The sequence below is a fragment of the Triticum urartu genome, chromosome 1A (assembly GCF_056163025.1).
Source record: "Triticum urartu cultivar PI428250 chromosome 1A, HENAU_Tu73, whole genome shotgun sequence".
Lineage (NCBI taxonomy): Eukaryota > Viridiplantae > Streptophyta > Magnoliopsida > Poales > Poaceae > Triticum > Triticum urartu.
Window position 1 is genome coordinate 315,821,678 of NC_141873.1, and position 10,298 is coordinate 315,831,975.

The following is a 10,298-nucleotide window of genomic DNA, read 5'->3' on the forward strand; positions in this document are numbered from 1 at the left end:
TTTTGCAATAAGTATGTGAGTTCTTTATGACTAATGTTGAGTCCATGGATTATACACACTCTCACACTTCCACCATTGCTAGCCTCTCTAGTACCGCGCAACTTTCACCGGTACCTTAAACCCACCATATACCTTGCTAAAAACAGCCACCATACCTACCTATTATGGCATTTCCATAGCCATTCTGAGATATATTGCCATGCAACTTTCCACCGATCCGTTATTATGACACGCTTCGTCATTGTCATATTGCTTTGCATGATCATGTAGTTGACATCATATTTGTGGCAAAGCCACCGTTCATAATTCTTCCATACATGTCACTCTTGAGTCATTGCACATCCCGGTACACCGTCGGAGGCATTCATATAGAGTCATATTTTGTTCTAAGTATCGAGTTGTAATTCTTGAGTTGTAAGTAAATAAAAGTGTGATGATCATCATTATTAGAACATTCTCCCAGTGAGGAAAGGATGATGGAGACTATGATTCCCCCATAAGTCGGGATGAGACTCCGGACGAAAAATAAAAATAAATAAAAAAAGAGGCCATAAAAAAAGAGAAAAGGCCCAAATAAGAAAAATAAAAATATAAAAAATATATTAAAAAATGAGAGAAAAAGAGAGAAGGGACAATGCTATTATCCTTTTACCACACTTGTGCTTCAAAGTAGCACCATGATCTTCATGATAGAGAGTTTCCTATGTTGTCACTTTCATATACTAGTGGGAATCTTTCATTATAGAACTTGGATTGTATATTCCAATGATGGGCTTCCTCAAAATGCCCTAGGTCTTTGTGAGCAAGCGAGTTGGATGCACACCCACTAGTTTCTTTTGTTGAGCTTTCATACATTTATAGCTCTAGTGCATCCGTTGCATCGCAAACCCTTGATATCTATTGATGGGCATCTCCATAGCCCGTTGATACGCCTAGTTGATGTGAGACTATCTTCTCCTTTTTGTCTTCTCCACAACCACCATTCTATTCCACCTATAGTGATATATCCATGGCTCACGCTCATATATTTTGTGATGATTGAAAAAGTTTGAGAACATCAAAAGTATGAAACAATTGCTTGGCTTGTCATCGGGGTTGTGCATGATTTGAATACGTTGTGTGGTGAAGATGGAGCACAGCCAGACTATATGATTTTGTAGGGATAACTTTCTTTGGCCATGTTATTTTGAAGAGACATAATTGCTTAGTTAGTATGCTTGAAGTATTATTATTTTTATGTCAATATTAAACTTTTGTCTTGAATCTTATGGATCTGAATATTCTTGCCACAAAAGAGAACTACATGGATAAATATGTTAGGTAGCATTCCACATCAAAAATTCTGTTTTTATCATTTACCTACTCGAGGACGAGCAGGAATTAAGCTTGGGGATGCTGATATGTCTCCAACGTATCTATAATTTTTGATTGTTCCATGCTATTATATTATCAACCTTGGATGTTTTATATGCATTTATATGCTATTTTATATGATTTTTGGGACTAACCTATTAACCCAGAGCCCAGTGCCAGTTTATGTTTTTTCCTTGTTTTAGAGTATCGCAGAAAAGTAAAATCAAACGGAGTCCAATTGACCGGAAACTTCACGGAACTTATTTTGGGACCAGAAGAAGCCCACGGAGTATCGGAGTTGGACCAGGAGAGTCCCGGGCTGCCCACGAGGGTGGGTGGGCGCCCACCCCCTGGGCGCGCCCCCTGCCTCGTGGACAGCCCGGAGGTCCACCGACGTACTTCTTCCTCCCATATATACCCATATACCCTAAAAACTTCGGGGAGCAGAATAGATCGGGAGTTCCGCCGCTAGAAGCCTCCGTAGCCACCGAAAACCAATCTAGACCCGTTCCGGCACCCTGCCGGAGGGGGAATCCCTCTCCGGTGGCCATCTTCATCATCCCGGTGCTCTCCATGACGAGGAGGGAGTAGTTCTCCCTCGGGGCTGAGGGTATGTACCAGTAGCTATGTGTTTGATCTCTCTCTCTCTCTCTCTCGTGTTCTTGAGGTGGTAGATCTTGATGTATCGTGAGCTTTGCTATTATAGTTGGATCTTATGTTTCTTCTCCCCCTCTACTCTCTTGTAATGGATTGAGTTTTCCCTCTGAAGTTATCTTATCGGATTGCGTCTTTTATGATTTGAGAACACTTGATGTATGTCTTGCCGTGCGTATCTGTGGTGACAATGGGATATCACGTGATTCACTTGATGTATGTTTTGGTGACCAACCTGCGGGTTCCTCCCATGAACTTATGCAAAGGGGTTGGCACATGTTTTCGTCGTGATTCTCTGGTAGAAACTTTGGGGCACTCTTTGAGGTCCTATGTGTTGGTTGAATAGATGAATCTGAGATTGTGTGATGCATATCGTATAATCATACCCACGGATACTTGAGGTGACATTGGGGTATCTAGGTGACATTAGGGTTTTGGTTAATTTGTGTCTTAAGGTGTTATTCTAGTACGAACTCTAGGGCTGTTTGTGACACTTATAGGAATAGCCCAACGGATTGATTGGAAAGAATAACTTTGAGGTGGTTTCGTACCCTACCATAATCTCTTCGTTTGTTCTCTGCTATTAGTGACTTTGGAGTGACTCTTTGTTGCATGTTGAGGGATAGTTTTGTGATCCAATTATGCTATTATTGTTGAGGGAACTTGCACTAGTGAAAGTGTGAACCCTAGGCCTTGTTTCCTATCATTGCAATACCGTTTACGCTCACTTTTATCATTAGTTACCTTGCTGTTTTTTTGATTTCAGATTACAAAAACCTTTATCTACTATCCATATACCACTTGTATCACCATCTCTTCGCCGAACTAGTGCACCTATACAATTTACCATTGTATTGAGTGTGTTGGGGACACAAGAGACTCTTTGTTATTTGGTTGTAGGGTTGCTTGAGAGAGACCATCTTCATCCTACGCCTCCTACGGATTGATAAACCTTAGGTCATCCACTTGAGGGAAATTTGCTACTGTCCTACAAACCTCTGCACTTGGAGGCCCAACAACATCTACAATAAGAAGGTTGTGTAGTAGACATCACTCCTCTATTCCACTAAGGCCCATATACTCCCCGGGGGGTTCCGGTAACCTCCCAGTACTCCGGAAAAATGCCCGAACCACTCGGAACCATTCCGATGTCCAAATATAGGCTTCCAATATATCGATCTTTACGTCTCGACCATTTCGAGACTCCTCGTCATGTCCGTGATCAATTCCAGGACTTTGAACTACCTTCGGTACATCAAAACACATAAACTCATAATACTGATCGTCACCGAACGTTAAGCGTGCGGACCCTACGGGTTCGAGACCTATGTAGACATGACCGAGACTCATCTCCGGTCAATAACCAATAGCAGAACCTGGATGCTCATATTGGTTCCTACATATTCTAAGAAGATCTTTATCGGTCAAACCGCATAACGGTATACATTGTACCCTTTGTCATCGGTATGTTACTTGCCTAAGATTCGATCATCGGTATCTCAATACCTAGTTCAATCTCGTTACTGGTAAGTCTCTTTACTCGTTCCATAATGCTACATGATGTAACTAACTTATTAGGTACATTGCTTGCAAGGCTTATAGTGATGTGCATTACCGAGAGGGCCCAGAGATACCTCTCCGACAATCGGAGTGACAAATCCTAATCTCGATCCATGCCAACTCAACAAACACCATCGGAGACACCTGTAGAGCACCTTTATAATCACCCAGTTACGTTGTGATGTTTGGTAGCACACAAAGTGTTCCTCCGGTATTCGGGAGTTGCATGATCTCATAGTCATAGGAACAAGTATAGTTATGGAAAAAGCAATAGCAACAAAACAAAACGATCATCGTGCTAAGCTAACGGATGGGTCAAGTCAATCACATCATTCTCTAATGATGTGATCCCGTTAATCAAATGACAACTCATGTCTATGGTTAGGAAACATAACCATCATTGATTCAACGAGCTAGTCAAGTAGAGGCGAACTAGTGACACTCTGTTTGTCTATGTATTCACACATGTACTAAGTTTCTGGTTAATACAATTATAGCATGAATAATAAACATTTATCGTGATATAAGGAAATATAAATAACAACTTATTATTGCCTCTAGGGCATATTTCCTTAATCCCGCACCTCTCCATGGCCCGGAGAGGCTCTTCGGGACAACACTTCGGTGTAGTCCGTAGCGGTTGGCGGAGAGGCTCGCGGGGGCGTCTCGCTCTCCACCATCCCCGGCTCCAGCGAGTTCCCCGAAGATGGTGATAGTTGGGGGAGATCGCGGGCCAGGCTGGAGCTCACAATATAATGTGTTACAACTACAATCATAAATACCGAATATATGTAAGGCATTCTTGGATACTTACGAATTGGCCTGGGGCGCCACTCGGGGATGGATTCAGCATCCGAATCCGATATATCTGAGAGGGATATCTTCCCCCTCTTGGATGCCTCCGCCTCTGGGTCTACAGAGGTCGCCCTTTTCTTCTTTCTCCCCTTAAGGGGAGAATCGCTCTCTTCCTCCTCCTCTTCGTCTTCATCTCCCTCGTGGGAGGAGGGAGCCTCGGTTTCTCCAGACATAGCGTGCGAAGTGCCTTTACGACGGAGGCCGCCTTTGGCCTCCTTGCCCTTCTTCTTGGCCTTCTTATCTAACGCCTGGTACGATGCCGGGACCAGCATCCTCGTTAGCAGGGGAATGGCTGGGTCTTCGGGTAGCGGAGCCGAACACTTGATCCGCTCCACCTTCTTTGTCGAGCCCTGATTGAAGGATGGAAGGCTCAACATACCTTTTGATTTACGAACTGAAGTTATGTTCAGAAACGAAAAAACTTACCAGAGTGGTTGGATGAGCGCAGTCGAGGCCGATGTCGTTGGTCGCTGGTCGTCTTCGGCCACGACTTCTGGGCCTTGAAAAGCAGCTTCCAGGTCTCTTCGTGCATCATGCTGAAGAATCGCTGCAGGGTCCACGACCCTTCCGGATTGAACTCCCACATGTGGAGAGGTCGGCGCTGGCAGGGGAGGATCTGGTGGAAAAGCATCACCTGAATCACATCGATGAGACTGGTGTTCTTCTCTATCATATTTTTATGGGCTTTTGTAGCACCATCACTTCATTGGACGATGCCCAATCCAGGCCCTTGTTGATCCATGACGCGGGCCGCATTGGGGTCCGGAAAGGAGTGGCTGCCCATGTGGCACTGTGGGGTTCGGTGATGTAGAATCACTCCTGTTGCCATCCCTTCACTGTCTCCACGAAGGCCCCTTTGGGCCAGGTGACATTAGGGAGCTTGCTCACCATGGCGCCGCCGCAGTCCGCATGTTGCCGTCGACCACTTTCGGCTTCACATTGAAAACCTTAAGCCATAGGCCGAAGTTGGGGGTGCAGAGGAGCGCCTCGCACACGACGATGAACGCCAAAATGTGGAGGAAGGAATTTGGGGCTTGATCGTGGAAATCTAGCCCATAATAGAAAATGAGGCCGCAGACGAAAGGGTGGAGAGGAAACCCTAGTTTGCGGAGGAAGTGGGGGATAAACACCACTCTCTCGCCGGGCTCCGGAGTAGGGATGATCTGCTTTTTGGTAAGGAGCCTGTGCGCGATACTCGCAGCCAGGTACCCTGCTTCCCAGAGTTCCCTGACGTCCTTCTCCGTGACGGAGGAGGTCATCCACTTGCCCTGTGAGCCGGATCCGTCCATGGCTGGAGAGGTTGGGTGGTGGGAAAGATTGAAGCTTGGGCGCTGGAGCTCAAGGATGGGAAGGATGAGGAAGGAAGAAGGCGTGGGGTAAAAAGATGGATCTTTATCCACTCATATAGGTAGTGAATATCAAGCGCCCCCCACAAGCCTTAAAACTCGCCTATTTCCAAGGGGTCGTGCGAATGGCACGATTGGATAACCTAAATCCATATTGATGAGAATCCCGCGATAAGGGAGCATGATCTCTACTTTAACAAGACGTGTCAATAGAGGCTGCGCATCGAAACACGAAGCAGGAGGCCTAAAAACGGTTCGAAATAATAAAAAGGCCAGCTGTGATGTTTCGCCGAAAAAGCTGTCAGTAGACATACCTTATTTTGATTAAGTAGTGTACCCTTGTGGTTGAGGGTTGTAACTATACAGAGACGGATACAGTTCTCTTGCTCAGAAAACTGCTTTGAAGTATGCGGAGGAGGAACCCGCCTTGCAATGCCGAAGACAATCTGCGTGCCGAACACATCGTCATTGAAGACTGGTTCAGGGGCTATTGAGGGAGTCCTGGACTAAGGGGTCCTCGAGAGTCCGGCCCGTGTGTTGTGAGCCGGACTAATGGGCCGTGAAGATACTAGGTAGAAGGCCTTCCCCCGTGTCCGGATGGGACTCTCCATTGCGTGGATGGCAAGTTTGGCGTCCAGATGTGTAGTTTCCTTTCTCTGTAAACCGACTCTGTACAACCCTAGGCCCCTCCGGTATCTATATAAACCAATGGCTAAACCCCTCCGTAGAGGCTATCAGAATTTACATAGGCTAGACAACTAGGGTTTAGCCATTACGATCTCGAGGTAGATCGAATCTTGTAACCCCTATACCCATCAAAGTAAATCAAGCAGGAAGTAGAGTATTACCTCCATTAAGAGGGCCCAAACCTGGGTAAACATCGTGCCCCCTTGTCTCCTGTTACCTTCGATCCTCGGACGCACAGTTTGGGACGCCTACCCGAGATCATCTGGTTTTGACACTAACAACTATGTCAATGGCACCTCCACACAAATAACAAATACTCGCAACCCGACATATTAAAGGGGTTGTCAATCCCTTTCGGGTAACGGCGCCAGAAATTGGCAAACAGATGTGACAAAGTTGTAATAAGTTGATAGACCGAACGCCAAATAAAATAAAGTGCAGCAAGGTATTTTTGCATTTTTTGTTTAATAGATCTAAAAATAAAAGCAAAGTAAAATAGATCACAAAGGCAAATGTAATAAAGAAGACACCCAGGGGTCGTAGATTCCACTAGTGGCTTCTCTCGAGAAAAATAGCAAATGGTGGGTGAACAAATTACTGTTGGGCAATTGATAGAACTTCAAATAATCATGAAGATATCCACGCAATGATCATTATATAGGCATCACGTCCAAGATTAGTAGACCGACTCCTGCCTTCATCTACTACTATTACTCCACACATCGACCGCTATCTAGCATGCATCTAGTGTATTAAGTTCATGGAGAAACAGAGTGATGCAATAAGAACGATGACATGATGTAGACAAGATCTATTTATGTAGAAATAGACCCCATCTTGTTATCCTTAATAGCAACAATACATGCGTGTCGGTTCCCCTTCTGTCACCGGGATCAAGCACCGTAAGATTGAACCCATTACAAAGCACCTCCTCCCGTTTCAAGTTAAATAGATCAAGTTGGCCAAACAAAACCCAATCAATGGAGAAGAAATAAGAGGCTATAAGAAATCATGCATATAAGAGATCAAAGAAGACTCATATAACTTTCATGGATAAAAAGATAGATCTGATCATAAGCTCAAAGTTCATCGGATCCCAACAAACACACCGCAAAAAGAGTTACATCATATGGATCTCCAAGAGACCATTGTATTGAGAATCAAACGAGAGAGATGAAGCCATCTAGCTACTAACTACGGACCCGAAGGTCTATAAAGAACTGCTCATGCATCATCGCAGAGGCACCAATGGACATGATGAACCCCACCGAGATGGTGTCTAGATTGGATCTGGTGTTTCTGGAACTTGCAGCGGCTGGAATTGATTTTCGATGACTCCCCTAGGGTTTCTGGACTATTGGGGTATTTATAGAGTAAAGAGGTAGTTCGGGAGGCAACCAAGGTGGGCACAACCCACCAGGGCGTGCTAGGACCTCCAAGCGCACCCTGGTGGGTTGTGCTCCCCTCGGAGCACCCCCAGGTGCTTCTCCGGCCCACTGGATGTCTTCTAGTCCAAAAAAATCCACAATGAGTTTCGATGCGCTTGGACTCTGTTTGATATTGATTTCCTATGATGCAAAAAACATGCAGAAAATAGCAACTGGCACTTGGCACTATGTCAATAGGTTAGTACCAAAAAATGATATAAAATGGCTATAAAATGATTGTAAAACATCCAAGAATGATAATATAACAGCATGGAACAATCAAAAATTATAGATACGGTGGAGACGTATCAGCATCCCCAAGCTTAATTCCTGCTCGTCCTCGAGTAGGTAAATGATAAAAACAGAATTTTTGATGTGGAATGTTGCATGACATGTGATACGTCTCCAACGTATCTATACTTTTTGATTGCTCTATGCTATATTATCTACTGTTTTGGACATTATTGGGCTTTATTATCCACTTTTATATTATTTTTGGGACTAACCTGTTAACCGGAGGCCCAGCTCAGAATTGATGTTTTTGCCTATTTCAGAGTTTCGCAGAAAAGGAATATCAAACGGAGTCCAAACGGAATGAAACCTTCGGGAACGTGATTTTCGGAACGAACATGATCCAGGAGACTTGGACCCTATGTCAAGAAATAAAGGAGGAAGCCACAAGGTAGGGGGGCGCGCCTACCCCCCCCCCAGGCGCGCCCTCCAGCCTCGTGGGCCCCCTGTTGCTCCACCGACGTACTCCTTCCTCCTATATATACCTACGTACCCCCAAACGATCAGAAACGGACCCAAAAACATAATTCCACCGCCGCAACCTTCTGTATCCACGAGATCCCATCTTGGGGCCTGTTCCAGAGCTCCGCCGGAGGGGGCATCCATCATGGAGGGCTTCTACATCAACACCACAGCCTCTATGATGAAGTGTGAGTAGTTTACCTCAGACCTTCGGGTCCATAGTTATTAGCTAGATGGCTTCTTCTATCTTTTTGGATCTCAATACAATGTTCTCCCCTCTCTTGTGGAGATCTATTCGATGTAATCTTCTTTTTGCGGTGTGTTTGTTGAGACCGATGAATTGTGGGTTTATGATCAAGATTATCTATGAACAATATTTGAATCTTCTCTGAATTCTTTTATGTATGATTGGTTATCTTTGCAAGTCTCTTCGAATTATCAGTTTGGTTTGGCCTACTAGATTGATCTTTCTTGCAATGGGAGAAGTGTTTATCTTTGGGTTCAATCTTGCGGTGTCCTTTCCCAGTGACAGTAGGGGCAGCAAGGCACGTATTGTATTGTTGCCATCGAGGATAACAAGATGGGGTTTTTATCGTATTGCATGAATTTATCCCTCTACATCATGTCATCTTGCTTAAGGCGTTACTCTGTTTTCATGAACTTAATACTCTAGATGCATGCTGAATAGCGGTCGATGAGTGGAGTAATAGTAGTAGATGCAGGCAGGAGTCGGCCTACTTGTCTCGGACGTGATGCCTATATACATGATCATACCTAGATATTCTCATAACTATGCTCAATTCTGTCAATTGCTCAACAGTAATTCGTTCACCCACTGTAAAATACTTATGCTCTTGAGAGAAGCCACTAGTGAAACCTATGGCCCTCGGGTCTATCTTCATCATATTAACCTTCCAATACTTAGTTATTTCCTTTGCTTTTTACTTTGCTTTTATTTTACTTTGCATCTTTATCACAAAAATACGAAAAATATTATTCTATCATATCTATCAGATCTCACTCTCGTAAGTGACCGTGAAGGGATTGACAACCCCTTATCGCATTGGTTGCGAGGAGTTATTTGTTTTGTGTAGGTACGAGGGACTCGCGCGTAGCCTCCTACTGGATTGATACCTTGGTTCTCAAAAACTGTGGGAAATACTTACGCTACTTTGCTGCATCATCCTTTCCTCTTCAAGGAAATCCAACGCAGTGCTCAAGAGGTAGCAAGATGCTCATCTCATATTCTTTTCTTTATAGCATGGATATTTGGACTTCTTTATATGGTTCAAAGCAATAGTCTAGTTTTGACATGAGACTTAAATACTCAAGCATATCAACAACCAACCATGTCTTTCAAAATATCAACGCTAAAAGAAGTTATCCCTAGCCCAGCATGCTCAATCATTGATCCATTCATGAAACACACTCGCATATTAGCTACACCCAATGCTCAAGTACGATCATAGTGCCCCCCTAGTTGGTGCTTTATAAGAGAATATAGGGACTCAAAATACAAATAAAAATTGCATAAAGTAAAAGAAAGGCCCTTCGCGGAGGGAAGTAGGGATTTGTAGAGGTGCCAGAGCTCAAAGCAAAAAACATAGAGATAAAAACATTTTGGGAGGCATGCTTTTCCTGTCAATGAGAACGATCGAGTAGT